At 44.6% G+C, this 22,374-nt stretch overlaps 1 protein-coding gene across 1 annotated transcript in view; it reads right to left on the bottom strand.

Moving 5' to 3' along the window:
• Positions 1 to 22,374, bottom strand: part of gabrb3 (gamma-aminobutyric acid type A receptor subunit beta3) — a 509,233-nt gene that overhangs the window by 111,175 nt on the left and 375,684 nt on the right. The window lies entirely within an intron of this gene.

The following is a 22,374-nucleotide window of genomic DNA, read 5'->3' as shown; positions in this document are numbered from 1 at the left end:
TAATTGCACTTAAAATAGAATCATGGTAAAACCTGCCTATAAATCTGCTTTTGACAGTTGTACAAAGCAAGGAATATGTTATGGATAAGGGGGTTTCAACAGTCTTTTTTGGTTAGTGAGAGAGCCAAAAACAAGCAATGCACATGTGAAGTATAAACAGTGTCATGGACCATTTGGACCAAATGACATGTTTCTGTGCTGTGAATTCTATGTAATGTGAAAGTCAAATGCTCATGTAGTTACTTATATATATTTGTATATTTACTGTAGACTGACTCTATGGGAGATTTTGAGGTCCTTTGCCTGGTGGAAATGCCAGATGGTGCTCCAAAAATGGTGGGATATGACTTAGCAACCCATTCCCCTTGTCTATTCAAAGGATCTAACACCTACTTCAGGTTTGGGTAAAAGTTGTCTATATTTTTTTCCTTTCCCAATATGGCATGCGATGAAATGCAATTCCGGCTGGAAATGTAAATGTTTTGTCCGCCATTTTGCTGCTTAGTAGGCTAGTTAACGCCCATCTGCAGTTGAATTTATTGGCCATGTTCTAGCCCAGAGACCACAGGCAGAACTTTATGGTCCCATTTCGGCGGGGACAGGGCCATAAAATGCAGCGAGACATTCTAAATCCCATTGGCTTTGGCGGGAATGTAAAATCCCACTGCCGTAAAATTTCGCCCCACCAGTTTCAAGAGTTCTGCAGTTCCTTCTAGCATTCTCTCCTTTTCACTGCATCCCTTTAAATACTGCTAAAGGTGGGGGAATGTAAATCTGATACCTGCACACTCTACATCGAGGTGGCTTGGTTAGGAGCATTCCTAGTCTATTCCAGAAATTTTGCCCACCCCATCTTTATAAGTTCTCCATCAAAGACTCACCAACTGAAAATTGCATGGGTTCTGTTGAGCCCTTGTCAACGGCTCAAGCCTTATCTAGACTTGAAGGAGATCAGTTCTCTTTTGGCATCAAGCAGGTGGCTGTTGTCAGAGCTGAAGATGCGGGCTGTCATTTTTTAAATTCATTCAAGTAGGCGCCTGAAGTTAACTCATGTAAAGTGGCTGTAGGTTGTTCTGCTTTGTAAGTAGGGGATTGGAATGGCTGTTTGTAGGCACTGGCAGCCACACAAACCATATTAAATGACTCCATCCCCACAATTTAGGTCCATTGCTTGGTTGGATTGAGGTCCCACTGTCCTGTAGCTGAAGCAGTACAACAGGACTCTCAAGAGGCTTAGGCTTAATTTCTCTAATTGGGAGTCAGCTATCATTGATAAATCACTTGCGTTTCATTCTGGGTCTAAACCCTCAATGAGAATGTCTTATAATACATGGCAATGTAAAAGTCTAGAAACTGATTCACATGCGCCTTTAGATGGGAACTCAGTAGTTACCACGGACTGCCGTGATGCAGCTAACAAGCAAGACTGCTTGAAATTGGTCCTCTTGCATTATCAGGATGCTGAAGAAGCCAATGGCAGCCTCCAGAGGCAATGTGATCGTCACCAAGTTGAAGATCAACAGCAACTGAGAGTCCAGTGGGGGAAGAAAAGAAATTGGGAGGGGGCAGCAGCCCACAGTTTTAAGGTGAAGCATTCTAGCTCCACTTGACTCCACGTTTTGCTAAGTAACTTTTTCTTTTGCAGAATAAGCACGTGCCCAGTATATTGGATCTTTCTGTACTCACTTTTTGCCTGGAACATTTTACTTATATTTGAGGTGCTACATAATTATAAGTTGTTGTTGTAAAATGGGCGCTGGGCCAATTCAAGTTCTAGGCTACCATTTCCATGTAATCCCCTCGAGTTTCAATTCTAGTGACTGTACATCGATTACAAATTTCAAAATTAATCTTCAAACAACTGAAACATCTACTGGTTGCTGTCAACCATGCCACTCACTTGCAAGAAAGAAGTGTCCTGCTCAGGGAGCAGCATCTGCCAGTGGTTCGGTGTTTCTCAATTTCTCAAGATGCAGTGCCTCTTTTCCTTGGTGTTTAATTTGAGCTCTTTTTACTCTCCAACTCACGTTCAATTTTTTCTCACTAGCTCTAGCTTTTCTGTGCTCAGCTGGTAGCACTCTCACCTCTGAGTCAAAAGGCTCCAAGTTCAAGTCCCACTTGAGAACAAAAGTCAAAGCTGCCACTCTCATGCAGTACTAAGGGGGTGCTGCACTGTCAGAAGTGCCGTCTTTTGTTAATGTTAAATGTTAAACCAAGGGCCCATCTGCTTTCTCAGGTGGATGTAAAAGATTCCATGGCACTGTTTTGAAGAAGAGCCAATATTCATTCCTCAAATCACTATCACAAAAACAGCTTATCTGGTCATTAAAACATTGCTGTTTGTAGGAGCGTGCTGTGTGCAAATTGGCTGCCTTGTTTCCTACATTACAACAGTGACTACACTTCAAAAGTATTTCATTGGCTGTAAAACACTTTGAGACATCTGGTGGTTATTAAAATGCTAATCAATTCAAGTCTTTCTTTTTCTCTTAGATCCTTTTTTTTAAGAACACATGTAAGTACAAGAACGAAACAAATGCTCATGTGTTTTAAGGCATTTAAACCTTTAAAGGCATGCAGGATAAGTTCTTACTTAAGATAGCAAGAGCAGATTAAAGAAGTGTGACCCTAAATGGATTGTTCAATTCACCAAAAGCAGAATAAGAGAGAATAACCCTCTACAAAACCACCAGGGGAAAAGGTCAAGATGTGATCATGTTAAAAAGAAAGTTCAGAGGAGCAAAGGTCTGAAAACGCCCAGCCCAGAACCAAAAAGTAACAGTAAGAAATCTATTTTGTGCTTTAACAGTAAGGAAATGCTGAAATGTGAACTGTTAAACATACTAAGGGGGTCAGTTAGCTCAGTTGGCTAGACAACTAGCATATGGATCAGGTTAATACCAACAGCATGGGGTTCGATCCTGTTCTAGCTGAAGTTGACTCGCAGCCTGCCTCCTCACCCTATCCATGGTCGGAAAATCAGGGCATTTCACCACAGTTTGGCGAATGATTGCCAAGGACTTGCCTTCAAGCAGAGAACTCAATGAGAAGAAACATGTCAACCAAATTCAAAAAGGATGTGCATCATATTCTGAACGATTATTTCCTTTGAGGATGCACAAGGAAAGACATAAGCAATATGCTCCCCTGAGTAGCTACAACCCAAGTAATACTAACAATTCTGAGATTAATAGGATCAAAAGCTCAGATGAGTCTGAGCATTAACCCGAAGTAGTAGGAGAAACAAGGGAAGTGCTTTGTGTGACTACTGGGGAAATGTTGATAATTTGGAAACTTGCTCATTTTCAAAGAGGGTAGCAAAGGTATTGCAGGAATCTAGTCTTATTTTAGAATGGGACGTAATGGATTACCAGGAGAAAAGTTGAAGATTGTCTGCATAGTAACAGCGTTGGCCGGAATTTTTCACGAAGTCAGGAGTGAGCCCACCTCCACAGTTCCAGGATGTCACAAGTTGATTTTGTGGCCATCGGGCTGTTAAGTGACTAATACCATGGTTTCTGTCCCCATGTGTGAGGATGACCCACCTCCATGAGTTGCTGGCCGATCAGATGGTCAGCTACTTTTCAGTCCCAACAGTGCTGCTGGGAGCAGGCTTGGAGGGGGGGTTGTGATCACAAAGCTGGGGGAGGGGAGAACAAGCGGGAGCAGCGATTACTAATGGGTGGGCCTTGGTTGGGCAGAGGGTCTCCTAGCAGGAGTCCGCAGCCATGTCGCCCCGTTTTAGCTGGGAGCCTTGCCTTGTGATGTGAAATATCCTCCGCTGCTGAAATTTTACCAACAGCAGAGAGGGAGTTAAAAACAAAAAAACTGCGGATGCTGGAAATCCAAAACAAAAACAAAAACGGAATTACCTGGAAAAACTCAGCAGGTCTGGCAGCATCGGCGGAGAAGAAAAGAGTTGACGTTTCGAGTCCTCATGACCCTTCGACAGAACTTGAGTTCGAGTCCAAGAAAGAGTCTTCATTGAGGGTTTAGACCCAGAATGAAACGCAAGTGATTTATCAATGGTAGCTGACTCCCAATTAGAGAAATTTAAGTGGCCCTTAAATGATCATTAATTGGACACCTAAGTGCACAATTGGCCCAAGGATGAATAGGGCGTCCGCAACATACCCGCTGCTGATAGATGACAGTCATCCCTGCCATGCCACCCAATTTTACATGCCACCCCACCTGCCAACCTCCTGTATTGTAATCATTCTATGATTCTATGGCTGGGATTTTCCAGCCCCGCTGTGGGAGATTCAGTGGCCCAGCCAAAAGTACATTGGCTTTCGGCTGGACGGGATGGTCTTGGCGACAGGTGGGGCCGGAAAATCCTGCCCTATGACTCTATGGGCGGAATCTTATAGAGGCGATGAGGGTCAACAGGGCCTCAAATGGAGGCAGGGAGGGAAGGTCATCCACGGGTCTTCTCACCACAGACTTAATTGGGATCGAGATGGGAAGATGGTGGGATCCCCAACTGCCACCCTCCCACCTGATTGAACTTCCCCCCACCAAACTCGCCACAAGGGAGGGCACAAGGTTCTGCTGATTCTAAGTGACAGCCTAAGTGGACTCTGGAAAGCTCTAAATATGGTGCATCTAGACTTCCATAAACATTTGCAAAACTGCAATCCAAATGCCTCAAAGAAGGTATAAGCACAAAGCAAATAGAAGAGTGAGCTATGTAGCCAAAACGATAGAGGATGTCAGAGGAAGTCATGGTCAAACTGCACACTGGTGTTAGACCACATACTCAGCAGTATATCTAGCTCTGATCCCACAGAAACAAAGGCATGGAGATATTTCAGAGATACACAAAGAGGTGATCCAGGGAGGTAGATTTTAACTTTCCCCCTGTTGTGTAAATGTGGGAAGGATTAAAATCGGACATTTGATCTAACCAGCAATTACAAACCTTCCAGGCATCTAAGCCTGATGGTGTCATTGAGCTCTCCACTATTTTTGAATGTGGGGAAGCCATGTTCTGCACCTGGTCATGGTACCCCCAAGAACACCGGGCATGAAGGAACACAAGGTCCGAAAGATTGCCAAGGGGGTTTAAAGTGGAGTTTATTTCTTAACCATTTCCTGAAGAGCCAACAGAAGAAGGAGTGGTCTTCTGTCACCCACTGAAGATGGTACACTCTCCGATCCTACAACGACCACAGAGGCCAGTTGAAGAGGAGAAGTTACACTCTCCAATCCCACAATGACCATAGAGACTCCCAGGCTTCCTTTTAACTGGTTTTATTCAAGCATATGCATTCCTAAGAATGAAGACCCAGCTCCCTGATTGATTACATTTCACTACTTTTGTACTTCTTCTTATCAAAATACATTTGAATGCATCCAATCAGTAACCGACACACTGGTCCCATGCTAACTCTATCCTATTGAGTACATAAACATATGATTTTGCTAACCAATTATTCTAAAGGATTTATACATAATTATATTATCCAATCAAAATTAAAACACGTACACAAAGACCTTGGTTCTCACAACTCAAGACTGTTTGTGTTTCATGACAGCCCCCTCTTTGTCCCTTGTTCATCTTCCCATATCTAAGCTAAAACCATCTGCCCTTCCCTATCTGAGAGAGGAGTACACTTAACCTAATTTATGTCATACTTTTGTCTCTAATCTGACTCTCAAGGCTGTGCAATGTTCATCTAGTAATGTTCAATTCTTAATATGTTTAGCAGACATGTCTGCCTGGAGATTTTAGGGGTTTTTCAGTAAATTCTTACTGCATTCTCTTTTTGGATTTTAAATTTCCCCCTAACACCCACATAGAAGTCTGGCATCAGTTATATATTACCTAATGTTGAAAGTTTACTCCTGTACACTACTTAACGCATTGCTGTTCCCTGGTTGAGGTCTCAATCACCCACCTCCCGCTAACTGCTCTAATGCTATTAACAGCAAGAGCCAGGCCTTGTCTATTTAAATAAGTTCTGAGAGCCCAAGTGGTCATGTCAGTGAACCATGGCAATGTTGATGCTCAGCCCACCAGCCCCATGCTCACTTCACATTCCATATTAAAATCAGTTGCTTGTGTCAACCTTTAAGATTAGATTGGGCAGATGGATGAGGGTAAAGAAGTTGAAGGTATATGACAACATAGGCCAGAACTTTTCACGGAGGAGGTGGTCCTTCCCCCTCAGCTGAAAAGTAAGGGATGAGCCCACCTCCACCGCACTGGGGAACTCTGACCTGATTTTACGCCTGTCTTTGCTGTTAAGTGGCTCAGGTCATGGCTTCCGCCACCATCTGGGAGGAAGTCCCTCCTACAGCAGCTGTCAGCCAATCAGATGGCCAGCAGCTCTCCACCCCCAATCGTGCCACTGGGAGCCATGGCTAATACAGTGATTGAAGCCAATCCCCCAGGAGGAGGAGGAGCATGGAGGCCAAGCTGCTGCATGGTAAGTGGGACGGTTTTGCCAAGGCCACTCAGGCAGGTCCTGGTGAGGGGGTTATCGGGCTGCAATCAGATGGTGGGGGGTGGGGGAAGAGGAGGGGGTGGTGGGACAAGCAGCCACAGTGCTCACAATTGGCGGGGGCCTCCATTGAGAACAGGGTGCCTGAACAGGAGGGTCCCCCACCAGTAGCCAAGCCGCCATGGTTTACTAGGTGGCCTTGCCATGTGGCATGGACAACCCCCACTGAGGGTATAATACCAGTGGTGGTGTGAGAAGGCCATTAATTGGCCACTTGGGGCTACAATTTGCCCATGGGCTAGCAGGCTCCCTGACACCAACCCCCATGCTGGCAAAATACCAGCAAAGGTGGGTAAGTGATGGGCACAGTGCCATTGTCATGCCACCTGATTTTATGCCACCCCACCTCACAGCCCATTCCCATGGGAGGAGTAAAATTCCAGCCAGAGTGGATAAGTGTGATTAGATCTCTGTGCTTGTGTGGAGCATAAATGTCAACACATTGTTTTTGTTTTGTAACTCCTATGTCATGTTATATTTTTGTAAGTAAATCTTTCCCCATGGTATAGCAACCGACTGTTCTTCCTTATTGAGGTCAACAGATTGGTTAAACCTCTCCGCACCCATTCCTGTCTCTATAATGTCCTCCGGCACTGTTAGTGGAAGCAAATGTTCACACCGCTGCTGAGTGACAACACAAGTAGATCTGCTATTTCAAATCAGATGACACTCTGCTGACATTTGTCGAAACACCAGCTAGCAAATTACCTTCGCTTTTGTTCCCACCAGATGGTCGTCTAGCCAGAAGCGAGAGCCAGCAACACCTACAATAAATGTGGTTCAGAAAGTGAAGACAATACACATTGCAACTTTTATGAGCCCACGAACCTTGCAGAACAATCTAGGACACTCTGCTTAACCTTACGAGTCACATTCTAGCTAATAAATCGGCCTTAATATCAATTATGCCTGATGCTATTTTGACAGTCTGAAGTGTCCAATATTCCAATGCACTTGTGCAAATTATATGGAAGGCTTACTGCCCAGGTTTTTGTTTGCCCTCACCTACTGTTGATGCACTTTAGTTCATTTGAAATTAAAGGAAAGCATTGTCAGAAATTAATGATTTTTGTTTTGCTAGCACAATTTGGACTTATTGTGTTATTTAGACAATCGTATAAAATGGGGCATATCAACCTGACCACCCACTAAACACCTCCCTCACCACCATTAAAGTTATTATGAGAGGTCTTTAAGGGGCAACGTAACCAATATTGTCCATTTAATGCTGCTTTCTTGACATGCTTCCTATCACGATGTGTAAAGTGAGGGCTAGCTCAGTAACCTGTCAATGTGGATTCCTATCGTAAACACCAAAGGGGGCAAAACTGGACACAGGTGAGGAACGCAAAACAGGCAGAATCACACTGACTTTAATAGAAGCAAAGATCAGATATTAATTATTACGGGAAGCCAATGTGATTCTGCCCTTAAAGTCACAAATTTAAAGTGATATTTGGACGCCCTTGTTGTATCTGCTGCATTTTAGCCGCTTCACTCAACTGAGAGCACTGCTCATTGGAGGGAATGTGTCTCATCTTTACCTGCCCAAATCAAAGCACAGGTAATGCTGGAATTTCCTTCAAGATTTAAATGTTGGTAACACTCTGGGTATGCTTTGAAAAATACAGGATTCTGCTGTCTGCCCACACTTAAACATTCAGTATTGACAATGGGATCTAAGAAAAGGAGAAACTCAGCAGGTCTGGCAGCATCGGCGGAGAAGAAAAGAGTTGACATTTCGAGTCCTCATGACCCTTCGACAGAACTTGCAAGTTCTGTCGAAGGGTCATGAGGACTCGAACCGTCAACTCTTTTCTTCTCCGCCGATGCTGCCAGACCTGCTGAGTTTTTCCAGGTAATTCTGTTTTTGGTTTGGATTTCCAGCATCCGCAGTTTTTTTTGTTTTTATCTAAAAAAAGGAGAACCAATCACAATTTTAATATGAGGCACAAATTGGGCGGGCAATGAGAGAGAAGCTGCCACAACCAAGAAACCCAATCGATTTTAACTCCCAGGCCTCATGTAGATATATGATCAACAGGCTGTCCTCATGATCATGCCAGGAAACTGGCAACTAGCCCAGATAACATGTGTTGTAATATGCCGATAAGCATAGCAACATGGTATCACTAGAACAGAAGTATGTCCTGTGATCCAGTCTTAGTTTCACTTTTGCTTTGAGCAGAGCACACACACACACATCTCTGATGTCTTCAAGCTTGATACCAACATATAACTGTTCTCACATGCCTAATCTAAATAAATGAACCCACAATACGTTTATGAGTGATTGTGTCTTATACAGCAATTAAGCTCAAGGACTTATATCATTATAAGTCATGCACCTCAAGACATATTTAATGTAGGGTTGTGCCTCTTAAAGCGAGGCTGCCATCCCTGATTTGAGTTTTGGTTGAATGGCACTGAAAACAATTTTTCTTTATTCTTTCATGGAATGTGGTCATCATTGGCAAGTCCAGCATTTGTTGCCCATCCCCAACTGCCCTTGAATCTGATGCCACAATAAATGAGTAGAAGACTCATTCCTCTCCTAAAAGCCTGGTGGTGATGGATCAAACTGGAGCCAACCTTGACACATTTTTAGGAGCATTTATCCACAGAGATACAGATTACAAACGTGCACCTCCTAAACCCCAACCCCAGTTCCAATCTGCTTTTATTTAAAAGAAACCAAATGAATCCCTACTTAAAGCCCACCACCTGCATCCAAAAAATACAAAGGGCAGGATTTTTATTTTGGGGTTGGGATCTCAAGGACCATTTCGGGACCATTTCTGGATCCTGACCCCAAAACAAAAATCCTGCCTTTGTACTTAACTGCCTAAGAGATCAGCAGCCCCACCATCAGAGGTAGCTAGGAGAGAGAACGAGCCTCATGAACGGAGACATCCTCTGAAGGTATTTTAATAAAGATTTAGACTGGTAACAGCTCACTACTTTGGAGTTTGAATGCTCTTCTTGAATGGAGCAACCTGCAGTTATGTGTATTGTTTAAGCTGTGGTTATCTAACAAATACAGCTATAGAGGTGGTGGCGTGGGAGCTGGGAGCTGTGGGGGGGGGGGGTGGTGTTGTAAGGTTATTTGGAGTGCTGGCTCCCACCTCCATGAAGCATTGGCCAGGGTTCAGCTGTCGCAGGAGAGCCCGATTACCAACTGGAAAATTCTAGTCAGTGCCTTTAATAGGCCATTAAATGGTGGCCCGCTGCTTGCAGAAAGGGAGCCATCAACACCCCCTCGCCCCTCCTTCCCCAACTATCCACTTTTAAAATGGTCTGGAGGTGGGAACATGCCAACAAATCGGCACACTGCTCTCTGAGGCCAATTTTCCAGCCCTCCCGCCTCCGGTTCCAACTCCAATTGGAATCAAAGATCCTGCCCCAATTAACATATGTCTAACACACTGTTCCAAGAGTCCTGAAACCTCCCTCGAGGTCCTGGTGTAGGCAGTCAGGGGAAAGTGGGAGATACTTATCAAGAACATCACCAGAACCCTGCCCCACTGGTGCAGGCCTATACAGAGATGACTGGCAGGGTCAGTGCTACCAACATTGCCTCCAGGGCAGGGGTTCAATGTAGGAAGAGGTTCAGGGCAGCAAGGGTGAGTTTTCCACTTTTCTCAACAGTGTATGGCAACACTCTTTATTCCCCTTGCACCACACCAAACAATTCCCCATCATCCATTACACGTTTTACTATACAGTCACAAGGGCCTGCTGAACACCTCTCTCTTTCTCGTTCTAAACATGCTCACCTTTTCCTTTTCACTTTTCACAGCATGAACATCATCCTCTTCTCACATCCTAAAACTCCCACAATGACCAGCAAGCTGGTTGAGAGGCTTGGGACAGAAAGTTGAGATAAAGGGGTTCTTCTCTGATTGGCGACTTGTGATATGTTGTGTTCCCTAGAGATCTGCATTGAGGCCTCAGCTTTTTACCATCCATATAAATGCAGTTTAAGTAATAGAAAGTTGTAAATCCAAGTTTGCAGAGGCCATTAATTTAGGTGACACAGGGGTTCCCAGCCTGTGGGTCACGACCAATGGCAGTTGTGAGCTCCCTCTTCTCCAAGATAACGCTGAGCACTATGGAGATGAAGTTAGGCTCCAATGGGACTCTTACAATAGGCCACTTTGATATAACTACAGCTCCTGGCATTCTCCGGGCAAGAGTCTGGCTGGTTATCACAAGATCTGCTGGAGCTGGCCTCCATTTTGCTCACAGTGAGGGTTCGGGAGTGGGAACTGGTGAGTAGGAGCGTCGGGGAGAGAAGCAGCAAGAGAAGGGTTGGGGTTGGGAAGCGGTGACTAAGAGGATCAGGGGGAGTATCTGTGAGTGGGAGGATCGCGGAGGGAAGCAGTGAATGGAAGGGTCTGTGGGAGAATCTGTGAGTGGGAGGATCGGGGAGGGAAGCAGTGAATGGGAGGGTCAGGGAGGGAAGTGGTGTGGGAGGTTCAGAGTGGGAAGCAGCAAATGGGAGGGTCAGGGAGGGAAGTGGTGTGGGAGGTTCGGAGTGGGAAGCAGCAAATGGGAGGGTCATGGAGGGAAGCAGCAAGTAGGAGGATCGGGGTAGGGAAGTGGGGAGAAGGAGGGTCAGGGAGGGAAGCGGCGAGTGGGAGGATTGTTTAGAGAATGTGAGTAGAAGGGTTGGGGAGAGAAGCAGCAAGCGGGAGGGTTGGGGTGGGGAAGCTGTGAGTGGGAAGGTTGTGGAGGGAAGCAGAGTGTCAGAGGGTCGGGGAGAGAATCTGTGAGTGGGATGGTTGGGGAGGAAATCTGTGAGTGGGAGGGTTGGAGAGGGAAGCAGCGAGTGGAAGGTTCAGGGAGGGAAGCAGCGAGTGGGAGGGTCGGGGAGAGAAGCACCATATGGGAGGTTTGGGGAGAGAATCTGTGAGTGGGAGAGGGTCAGGGAGGGAAACCATGAATGGGAGGATTAGGGAGAGAAGCTGTGAGTGGGAGAGTCGGGGTGGGGAAGCTGTGAGCGGGAGGGCTGGGGAGGGAAGCAGCAAGTGGGAGGGTCGGGGAGAGAACCTGTGAGTGGGAAGGTCAGGGAGGGAAACCATGAATGGGAGGATTGGGAAGAGAAGCAGGGAGTGGCAGAGTTGGAGTGGGAAGCAGCGAGTGGGAGAGGTAGCGAGCTGGAGATATGTTGAAAGAGTTAGTAAACTATTAAGAGTTATCAAAATTAAGAGTTAGTGAGTTATGAAGAGTTCTTAAGTTATCTAGAGATAGCAACAGAATTTTTGGGCCAGTTAGGTTCAAGGCAGCCAAAAGGATTTTAATGTAAAAATTACATTGTTAGGAACGTAACCCACCCTTATAATAAAGTGATTTTTGTTTTGTACCTTTTTGTTTAGAATGCTGCTTTTTACGAACACAATAGGAGGGCTAGACAAGGGATATGTGTGTAAAGTAGAGGTTTTGCTCAATGTACATCGAAGCTTGATTAGATTACATATGGCGTACTGTGAACAGTTAATATGTTTATATTTTATAGTCATTTTTGAGTACAAAGATATCTTTTCAAAGCAATAATTTGCAATTAATCTATGGGCAGAATCACCCCAGATTTTCACTAAGTGCGGTAGCGGGCAGGAAAAAGAATGATTGACCTGCCGGCCGCAACGGTGGCTTCTCCTGCCATATTGACCCAATCCCACCTCATCAATCATGCATTCCTGGGAAACATGCCATTTCGATGGCGGGTGGACTCTGATTCGCCCACCATGCCATCAACTCATCACGCTGGGTGCCACAATTAAAGGGCAGCCACGCGTACACCTCTCAGTGCTTCCGGCCCAGGACTGCTGCAAAGAAGACATGGCAAGAAGGCAAGAAGACTGCACAGAAGAGGTTGGCCATCCAATGCAGATAGAGGATTAATGATCTTATCTGTACTGCCAGGGTAAGGCAACCATCTCATCACTCTAAACTCACATACTCACAAGCCCATCACACATTCACTGGCATCTCATTCACTGCCAGCTCAAGGGGCATCACCACTCACTCTCAGACACACCCTCACATCTCCATCTGGCCTCATCTCTGGAGACAGCCTCCTCAGCACTTACCATCTTGAGGCCACTTGCACAGATCAACATAAGCCCCTACACACACCCTGGGATACTCCCTTCCCCAGTACAGCCCTTGATCTACAGCCTCTTCCCTTGCCTGAGGCCATTTCTCCCCCTTTTCCAAGCAAGCCCTAGCCCTGCAGCTGTTGAAAAGCTACTCCCGCCTTACAGCTGGTCTGATGGGTGCAGACCTGCCTGTGAGCCCCCTAAAAGTGATGTGGTGCCACCTGTGAAACTGGCACTAATGACCGCTAGTGCTGCCCGAAGCAAGACCGGCAAACAAACCTCAAAGTCCCAAGCGAAGTTCAGCCCGTCAGGTGCACGCCCCTTATGTACAGTTGTGAAATATGTCAGCGTGCAACCACACCAACGTGCTCGGGTGATCCTGAGTTGGGAGTTGATTCTGGCAAGCTGGGTTTATAATGATGTGCAGATGTATTACAATGAAGCTCCCGATGTCCAACACTGGGAAACATGGCTCACCACTGACGGGCAGAGCGGACGGCTGGTTTCACGATGTCACAAAACTGATTTTTGGCCTTCTCACCATATTGGCTACTCATGCCTCCAAACATGCCCGACGCCAACAGGCAGGGAAAATTCCGCCCTATAAATGTTTTTTTATAAACTCTGCTTGTGGTCCCACTAACATTTTCCAATATCCCAATTGGCCCTCACTATTTCTTTAGTGAATGCTGAGGGTCTGATCGATCCGTGTGTCTGTGGGGTTTGTATTATTGGTCTTGTTGTTATAAGAAGACAGAAATAGTGCGATGCTGTAACAATCAGCTTTAAGTTACTGAATAAATGAGGGGCTTCAATATCAAGAGGGCAGAGGAATGTATCTCTCGGATGCTGGGGATCAATCCAGGCAATGTTAAGAGCCTTCAAAACTGTATTACAACTCCCTTAGCCTTCCTCCAGCCCTCACCGCCCCTCCCCCAAATCTCTCCGCCCCTCCCCATCCTGCTCTCATTCTGGGTCATAGCAATTTAAAAGCATTAAGATGGGATCACAATGGGAGAAAGTTTGGGAAGCACTGCCTTAAAGGTCTATTTTAACCCCGTCCGAAACTGGCCATGGATGGGCAGTTAAAAACAAGCAGGTTTGATTCCTTTTGAAGTCATCGATCGAGTCTGCTTCTACCTCCCCTGTAGGCAGTGAGTTCCAGGTCTTTATGACTCACTGAGCAAAAAAGTTCTTCCTCACATCTCCCCACCGTCTCTCTTGGTTAGAAGGTTTTTTTCCCTTCATGCAGCGAGTTATGATGATCTGGAATGCGCTGCCTGAAAGGGTGGTGGAAGCAGATGCAATGATAACTTTCAAAACAGAATTGAATAAATAGCTGTACGGAAAATTTGCAGGGCTATGGGGAAAGAACAGGGGAGTAGCACTAATTGGATAGCTGCTTACACTTGGCCCTTTAGGATTAAGTGGAAGAGAAATTTCTTTACTCAGAGGATTGTGAATCATCTCCATCTGGAATCTTAACTTGCAGGCCATCTGCAATGCCTGCCTAAAGCAGGTTAGATCCTCATGGATTTAATATATGAAACAGGGGCAGGGGTAGGCCATTCAGCCCCTCTAGCCTGCTTTGCCATTCATTAAGATCACGGTTGATCTTGTACCTCAATTCCACTTTCCTGCCCCTATCTCCATGTTCTCTCGATTCCCTTAGCATCTGAAAATCTAGCATCTTAGTCTTGAATATACTCAACAATTAAGCATCTCTGGGATGGAGAATTCCAAAGATTCACAACTCTCTGAGTAAAGAAATTTTTCCTCATCTCAGTAGAAAATGGCCCAACATGAAGACTACAGAATGCTGTGGTACAGAGGGGCCTGGGTGTCCTTGTACATGAATCACAAAAAGTTAGCATGCAGGCACATCAAATAATTAGGAAGGCAAATAGAGTATTGGTGTTTATTACAAGGGGGTTGGAGTATAAAAGTAGGGAAGTCTTGCTATAGATATACAGGGCATTGATGAGACTGCACCTGAGTACTGTGCACAGTTTTGGCCTCCTTACTCGAGGATTGATACACTTGCTTTGGAAGCGGTTCAGGGAAGGTTCACTAGACTGATTCCTGGGATGAGGGGTTTATTTTATGAGGAATGATTGAGTAGGTTGGGCCTATACTCATTGGAGTTTAGGGGAATGAGAGTTGACCTTATTAAAACATATAATATTTTGAGGGGGCTTGACAGGGTAGATGCTGAGAGGAAGTTTCCCTTTATGGGGGATTCCAGAATTAGGAAGCACAGTTTCAAAATAAGGCTTCCCCCATTCAAGACAGAGTTGAGGAGGAACTTGCTCTCAGAAGGTCATTAGTCTTTGGAATTCTCTTCTGCAGAGAGCAGTGGAGGCTGGGTCATTAAATACCTTCAAGACTGAGTTTATCTTTTATTGTCAAGTGGGTAAGGGATTATGGAAGCAGGCACGAAAGTGGAGTTAAGATCAAAATTAGATCAGCCATGAACTTTTGAATGATGGAGAAGGCTCGAGGGGCTGAATGGCCTACTCCTACTCCTATGATCCCAAGTTATAGAGTAAGGATTTTTCTGGTTTGCATGGCTTAATATTACATTATATCATTATATAATAATTATATTATTAATACTATATGATTAATGTCTATGTCAAACAGACAGGCTTTTGCTTTCATCACAGATGACAGTGGAAAACCTTCGCATCAAAGAAAAGTAAGGTTCCTGATGCCAGAGAAAGGAAACATTAAGTGAAAGTACACCGCACCCTTATACCTGGGAGTGGATTCAGATCAGTAATTTAAGCTTTGGAATTTATTTATTATCCCCTCGTCAGGCAGGTCACATGACATGTTAAAAATGAGATTTTAAAATTTTTATTTTATTTTTAATATACATTGGAAACCTCATCCCGTCTATGGATGAGGTTTCCTCAAAAATCCAAAAGGCGGCTTGGCCTATTTAATTAATTTATTAATGGCCTTAACAGCCCTCTTAATTGACGGTGGGCGTGCTGTCAACTCCCGCGTGCACCTACCGACCAAAATATCATGAGGGTGCGCGATGATGTCGGGGCACTCGCCGGATGTGATCGTGCGCTATTTCACGCTCGTGTGTATGGGGTGCATGACCACATACGGAGCTGAAAATCCAGCCCCAAATGTCAGATAAAGTAGTCAAGATTCACTGACATTTTCTTTCATCCCCACCATTGTAATATTTAATCTGCTATCTCACCTATACTGAACAAAAGGGAAAGGTTAGCAGGCTGTGCCTTCAGCCCTTTAAGTTTTAGGCTCTGGAGTTCCCCACTTCCCCTCGAACTCTCTCTCCTATATTATGCTTCTTAAAACCTATCTCTTTGACAAGCTTTTGGTTACCTGAATTAATATCTCCTTACGTGGGTTAGAGTCAGCTTTTGTCTGATAGCCTTCCTTTGAAATGTCTCGGGACATTTTACTATGTTAAAGGCACTATATAAATGAAAGTTATTGTTGAAGTTTCCCACCCATGTGCTTCCAGCCAGGACCACAGGTCAGGAACTCCTGAGCTTGTTTCTTCACTCACTAAAATCAATGGACTGAGAAGTGCAGGCTGAGGTCTTGTGCCCTGTGTGTCTTATGAACACTATTTGTCACATGGAAGAAGCCAATTATAGAATCAGTCCAAAAAGGTCATGACTGACTTTCAAAGAATCGAATCTGTATAACTGTCAGATCACTGGCAGTCTGACTAGAGATTGACGATAGTTTATAATCTATTAACATTAGGTCTAACAGTTACAGAAAATTCAACAGACAATTCAATATGGGAGTCTTAATTATATGATTAGGTACACAGCAGGTGAAGACAAAATATGATGTCAGTAACAACCAAACAGTTCTTGGCTTTTTAACAGCTCAGCTTCATACCACCTAACCTCTGCCTTTGGACTTGTGTTGCATTCTCTCCTTTTTCCAAAGATTCTTGAGCTAACCTTCTCAATTAAGAAAGGTATGGACTCACACTTATAAAGATGGCACTATTTCGTAGAAGGGTGGGAATTCACTCAACATTTATCCCCCAGCTTACATCACTAAAATAGTGCTTCTGTTATTGCTCCCTTCTTTTCCTCAACCAAGGATTCCTCTCTATCCATTTGACAGGTCTCTCAGCCGTATCCAACCCATTTCCCTCACTTTCCAACCCACCAACCTGCACATTCAGTGCCCTTTCCACTACCTCCAGCTTGATGCCACCACCAAACACATCTTCCTCTCCTCTTTCGGCATTCTGAAGGGAATGTTTCCCTCTCAGCACACTGGTTTATCCCTCAGCCATCCCCAATGACCCACTTCATCCCACACCACTATCCCGTGCAAGCACAGGAGATGCAACATCTGCCCTTTTACCTCCTCCCTTCCCACCGCCCAAGGCTCCAAATACACCTTTCGGGTGAAACAGCAATTTACTTGTACTTGTTTCAATTCAGTATAATGTAATTGCTGATGGGGGGTCTCCTCTACAATGAGGAGACCAAGCACAGATTGGCTGTTCGCTATCCAGAACATCTCCGTTCAATCCGTGAAATCATTGGAATGAAACACAACGAAAGCTTGAGGAGCAAAACCTCATCTTTTGATGAGGCACTTTACAGCTTCCTGAACTCAACATTGTGTTCAGCAGTTTCAGATCATAACCACTGGTCCCATTTATTTTTGGGCCTGCTTTTTGGAAATAAATCTGCTTTTTGTCATTTTCAGCTCCTATCAACCCACCTCTATTTTTTCCATGTTGTCTTGTTACCAGCCCTCTTTTGCCTTACACCATCAGCCTTATCATCATTTAGTCACACCAGTCTTCCACCCTATCACATACCTTCCCTTTTGTCCTTTCCACCCCTCCCTCTTTCCTTTCCTGTGTCCTTACTTTGTGTCTCTTTTTCCAGTTCTGATGAGAGGTCATCGACCTGAAATGTTAACTCTGTTTCTCTCTCCACAGATGCTGCCTGACCTGCTGAGTGCTTTCTGCAGTTCGTACATTTTTTAATATTTCACCGGAACAAATGATCTGGTTGTTGTCATATTAGTATTTGTGGGGCCTTGCGGTGTTAAAACTGGTTGTATTGCAGCTGCGACTATACTTCAAAAGTACGTCATTACTGTAAAGTGCTTGTAAATGCAAATCTTTCTTTCGTAGATAGTTTTACATCAGAAATATATTACGCTCTTTCACTGGGCTTATCCAATCAGATAATGGGCCCTTAAATCCCTCATCACTGATACCCCACTGTGGCCATCTAGCAATTCCAGACAGATGGCTGTTATGGAATTTAAATAGTCATTCCGTCATTGGTGACTTACAGACCTGTCAGAAGAAGGGTGACCTCTGCTTTCATCCAGAATGTGTTGGAACAACATGCTGACACAATAAAGACTTAAACTCCACCATCTCATTCTCTTTTTCATATTCCTCTGGCTTGTCACAGATTTCTCCACAGATTCTCATTGCCCCATCATTGCTGTACTATAAGTGAAGAATAGATATTGTATTTTCTTGTGTAAGTATGATGTATGCAGCTTCTGAAGTGTTCCCTGCATGCATTTTTTTTATTCTTTCATGGGGTCTGAGCGTCACTGGCTCGGCCGGCACTTGTTGCCCTTGAGAAGATGATGGCGAGCCGCTTTGGTGAACCGCAGCAGGCCACATGATGTGGGTACACCCACAGTGCTGTTCGGAAGGGAGTGCCAGATTTTTGGCCCAACAACAGTGAACGGATTGCGATATAGTTCCATGTCAGGATGGTTTGTGACTTGAAGGCAGCTTGCAGGTGGTGGTGTTTCCACATGTGTCTGCTGCCTTGTCATACGAATGTACAACATAGGAGCAGGAGTAAGCCATTCGGCCCCTCGAGCCTGCACCACAGATGGTTGATCTGTTTGTGTTCCAAATTCCACATTCCTATCTACCCCCGATAAACTTTGATTCCCTTGCCCAACAAGAATCTATCTACCACCACCTTAAAAATATTCAATGACCCCCCATCTCCACTGTTTTCTGAGGCAGAGAATTCCAAAGTCGCACAGACCTCTGAGAGAAAAAAAATCTCCTCATCCCTGTCTTAAAAGGGTGACCCACTAATTTTAAAATGGTGCGCCCTTGTTCTGGACTCACCCAAAGAGGAAACATCCTAGATGTCCTGGAGAATGTATGAATATATGAATATTCCTAGAGAAGGAATAGAAAAATGAACTAGAGCCAGGAATGGATAGGTTGACACATATTTCTAACACAAAATCAGATCTGTGGGGATCAGATTGTGTCAAAAGTTCCATCAGATCACCTTAAGTGTAAACTGCATTTTTTTAGTGTGTAAGGATATACATATATATATTTCTTTTTATTCCTGCAGACTCAAGTCTGCAATGAACTGATGGGAGGAATGGCCTCCTTCAGTGCCAAAGTGATTTTATAATAACTCTATGGCATATGCAACTTTTGTGAAATCTTTCACAGTTTGGTCACATGGTGCTTAAAGGAGAATAAATTGATACTGAAGTTGTGGTGTAAAGTTTTTGCTGGGAACCAAACACTTTGGGGTCAGGGTAATTTAGCGATGTTTCTCAGGTTCAGCTGAGCCAAGGGGTCATGCCTGCATGGCTGGTTGAGCTGGGGGAAGTTGTTCTCCCATGTATGTCTTTGGTGACCTGATCACAAGGAGGGGAATTCTTGATAGTTTGTGACAGCGTTCCAAGCTGACAAGGTCATACCTTTTTTTGGGGAAGCACTGTACGTATATGGTTAGGGACGTTTGGGTAGATGATGTATTTAGTAAAGGGCCTCACCCTTCCAAACTTCTGGACAATGTCCGATGCATCACCCACTCCTCCTGGCATATGCCCCCACAGGTGTGTTGTGCGAAGAACTGAACTTTGCCAGGGGTAGCGATGTGACAGACGGCTATGTCTATGTTTTGCGAAGTGGAGACTCGATCCTCATCTGGGAGGTTCAACAGGCACACCACCTTCTCAAGGGCAACTAGGGATAGGCAATAGATGCTGGCCCAGCCAGTGAAGCCCACATCCCGTGAATGAATTAAAAAAAAGGCTTGGAGTCTGCTGGAATGGGTAATTGCATCATGTTGTCTTTGGCCTCACAGATTGCTGCCTGGCATGGATGAATGTGTGGACATGACTAGAATAGCCTGTACCTCTTTGACTACATATTTCTTGACCTATGTCATGTTTTGGGTTCTATCATGATACTATGAACTGGATTTTATGTTTCTCAGCAGAGGGAGGCAGAATGGAAACGGAGTGTTCCCCTCCCTCCTGCCCCCACCATCTCAGCATGTCGAATCAAGCATCGGATGGCCAATTAGTGACCGTCCAGTGGGAAGGAGGCCAATTAGAAGTGCAAAGGGAGTGGGGGGGGGGGGTGCTCTGTTTCCACTTGGGATTATAGGACATCCTGCGGCAGAGGGGTAATGCTGCAAACAGAAAGTTGGTCACAGCTACAAGTAAAGGCACCCTGCTCTCTGAATCTCTCTTTACTTTTTATTGAAAGCCCCAAAAAGCTAAGAAATGGGTTTAAAAAAATGAAGATAGTGCCAGCTTCACCAGTGGAATCTGCTGCTACGTTCAGCCATGTTACTGGTGGCAGGCCTTTTCTTCCATCCCTGTGCCACCTCGTCGTAGCTGCTGGAAATCACTCTCAAACTTTTTCATGTCTGATGCCTGAAAAATGAAGTGGGCAACGAAATACTGCAGGTGACTGTGTCATCACCAAGCTCAATAGCTTGTTGATTAGTCATTTCAAAATGGCGAGGGGGCTGTTGATTTCCACACCCGCTCGCCTTCTGTAATTCCGGCGACTGGCATGATTACATAGTATTGCCGAACCAACATCATCATGCCCAATTTTAAATGTTTATGGCTGCTCAATTTGCAGCCGTAAAAAAGCAAGAATCACTATGTTCTGGGATCAGCATGAGCTGCCATAAGGTTAACCACTTACAATATCCAGATAAAATCATGCTTGAACTGGTTCCATGATCAGTGTTATGCCTTTGAGTGCATTTATAAGAAAATAAAAAGATACTGTAGTCAAAAAAGACCCACTCAGCCTGGTGGATATAGATAAGTGTAGTTTCTCTGGGGAAAATTCTGACTTTATGCAGTAGTGTACAACAGGCCATTGAAGTCAATCAACAGAGGCTGTACCGTTGGGACAGTCTGTACCCGAACCATCCTGGGACCAATGTTCTAGTGAATGACATAGGAAAGTAGAGAGAGTTTTAAACTAAATAGTGGGGGCAAGAGATCAAATTTGGAAAGATGTAAATCAAAGAGTAGAGACAAGGCAAATGAGAAAGGTATAAATGTGAGAAATGATAAACAGAAGGGGCAGAGAGTACAGGGAGTGCAAATCTAAGAGTATATCAGTAGATAAGGCTAGAGGCTACAAAACTAATAAAAGGACAAAACTAAAGGCTCTGTATCTGAATACATGTAGCAGCGGAAACAAAACAGATGAACTGAGAATGCAAATAGAAATAAATAACTATGATCCGAAAGCCATTACAGAGACATGGCTGCAGGATGACATAGATTGGGACCTGAATATTGAAGGGTTAGTGACATTTAAGAAGGACAGGAGGCTAGGAAAAGATGGAGGTGTGGCTCTATTAAATGACAATGGTATTAGCACAATAGAAAGGGATGACCTAAGTTCAGAAAACCAGGAGGGAAAAGAAGTTTGGATAGAGACGAGAAATGCTAAAGGCAAGATGTCACTTGTGCGATTGGTGTAGAGGCCCCCTAACAGTGGCCATATGGTAGGATGGGGAATAAAGGAAGAAATAATGGGAGCTTGTCAGTAAGGTATGGCGTTAATCATGGGGGTTTTAATCTGCATATAGACTGGGAAAATCAGATGGGCAAAGGTAGCCAAGGTGAGGAATTCATGGAATGTTTGAGAATAGTTTCTTAGAATAACAAGTTCTGGCAACAACCGGAGAGCAGGCTATCCTAGACTTGGGGCAGGATTTTTGCTATGGCGGGCAGGCTGGGTGGGAGTGGGTGGGCATGGAGTTGATCGCCGCTCGCGATCAGCTCCACGCTGCTATTTTACATGGGCTGGCCAATTAAGGACCGCCCAACGTAATACGCGACCGAGCACTACCTGTGTGGGCGGAGAGGATTAAGGGAGAGATGGGGCGTATGCACATGAAAGAGCGCAGCAATCTCCCTGAGGCATTGAATGTATATTAAAATAATTAAAGAAATGATTTAAAAATTTATTTAAACATGTCCCCTCATGTGACTGTGTCACACAAGTGGGGACATGTTTTTATATTTGCAGAAATTTATTTATTTATTTAATAAAAGTTTCGGGAAACCTCATCACACTTGTGGATGAGGTTTCCTGAAAAATGTAAAGGCTACTTGGGCTTTTAGCCTCCTCGCCAACCTTACGTTTGGAAGGGAAGCGTTCACAAGTGGTTCAATCAATTTCTTAATAGTCTTAATAGGCTGTTTACACTTTGGCGAGTGCACAGTTGATTCTGGCACGTGCCCGATGAACAAAATATAATGATGGCACACGGTGACATTGGGACACATGCATTTCACGTGTCGAGCCTGGCCCCGCACGCCAACTGAAAAATTCTGCCCTTGGTATTGTGCAACGAGATAGGATTAATTAATGACCTCATGGTGAGGGCACCTATAGGTAGTAGCAATCATAATATGATTGAATTTTACAGTCAGCTTGAGGGAGAGAAGAGTGGATCCAAGACTAG

The sequence above is a fragment of the Carcharodon carcharias genome, chromosome 11 (genome assembly GCF_017639515.1).
Source record: "Carcharodon carcharias isolate sCarCar2 chromosome 11, sCarCar2.pri, whole genome shotgun sequence".
NCBI classification, from domain to species: Eukaryota; Metazoa; Chordata; class Chondrichthyes; order Lamniformes; family Lamnidae; genus Carcharodon; species Carcharodon carcharias.
This window is presented reverse-complemented; position numbering and strand designations above follow the sequence as displayed.